The sequence below is a fragment of the Myotis davidii genome, unplaced genomic scaffold (assembly GCF_000327345.1).
Source record: "Myotis davidii unplaced genomic scaffold, ASM32734v1 scaffold448, whole genome shotgun sequence".
NCBI lineage: Eukaryota > Metazoa > Chordata > Mammalia > Chiroptera > Vespertilionidae > Myotis > Myotis davidii.
Genome location: NW_006383009.1, coordinates 1,075,233 through 1,076,662, shown reverse-complemented (window position 1 = coordinate 1,076,662; position 1,430 = coordinate 1,075,233).

The window sequence follows — 1,430 nt, the reverse complement described above, 5'->3', positions numbered from 1 at the left end:
GTGTGCGCGCGCGAGTGGGGAGCAGCTGTATTTTGTCTACTAGGAAGCAAGACCCTGAGTTAGGCCAGCTGAGCAAGAGGCAGGGACAAGAGAGTGTAGGTCGGCTGGCAGAATCTGACAGAGCCGTCTCTGCCTTAGGTTCAGGCTGGGTTCGGATGGTCCATGAGGCCCCACTGGCCCTGTGGGCCTCCGACATTGGATCCCTGGCTGAGTGCTCCATGCCCGTGCTCTATGCCTGCGTGCCACACCCAGCCGGGCCCAGCTGAGCCCACCCCGGCTGGCCACGTTTCCCTGACCCCTCCACTCCTCCACCCGCACCACCTCCCACCCACCAGACCCAGCCAGGTCCCCACACCCAATCAGCCAACTGTTCTGGAGAAAAGCAGGATTCTTCTCACTGGTTCTCAAGCATAACCCACCTCCCAGGCCACCTGGCAGCCCTGGGTCCTGGCTTCCATAACCACTCTGCTTCTCCCAAGCCACAACCCTTTGAGGTGTCTCCTTCCTCTGTGACCAGGCAGGGGGTCTCATCCCAGCTGCCCCTCCCTGCCCTCTCCCCCCCCCACCCCCAGATACCTAGATAACTACCCCACCCCACTGGAGCCTCTGGCTCCTCACCCAGTCACCATCTCTGTTTGTCCCTTCGTTCGTTCACATCTTCTTGTCCAGATCCACCCCGTTCTCCTCTCCACAATCCGCCTCCTGTCCACCAGCCCCTCACCTGCCCTCGCCTCGCACACATGCATGGACGGAGTTATGCTTGTCTGTAGGTGGAAGCAGGACCCTGGAGCCAGGTCTGGCTGCTGCCCCTGCTTTGGAGTTGCCTGCTGAGCACAGCAGCCCCGGGGTCAAGGGTAAAGTGGGCAAGGGGCTGGGTGGGGGTAGTGACTGGAGGAAAATGAAAAGGGAATAAGACTGAAGACATTCCTTCCCGCAGGGACCAGTGAGCCACCAGCAGAAAATGAACAGCTCGCGTGTGTAAGCTGCCCTTGATTAACCTGGGCCTCTGGCTCACATCCCTGGGCGTTTGCTCGGGGACTTGCGTGGTGATGGAAGGAACCAAAAGTCTGCCATCTGAAGCTGCTTTCTCGGATATTGATTTTAAGCTGTTTATTAAGAAACAAAAGACTAAGAAAGAACCTTTGACCCTCCCCACCCCCTCTCCTGCCCAAGAGAGTCAGACCGAGAAGCCTGCTTCCGGAAGGAGGTCTTAGGATGCTGCCTTAGCCTAATGACACATGGTCAACAGGAGGGTTCCAGCAGGTGCCTGTCAGCTCGGTAGCCCCCATGCCCGTTGTGTCTGAGTCAGCCAGCAAGAATTGTCCTGCCACGCGGGTCCCGATCTTCCTCAACTACCTGTGAATCACCACTTCTGAAATCTAATACCCCATTCTTTCCCTTTTCTCCTTTGTCCAAAATGCCCGGCATAC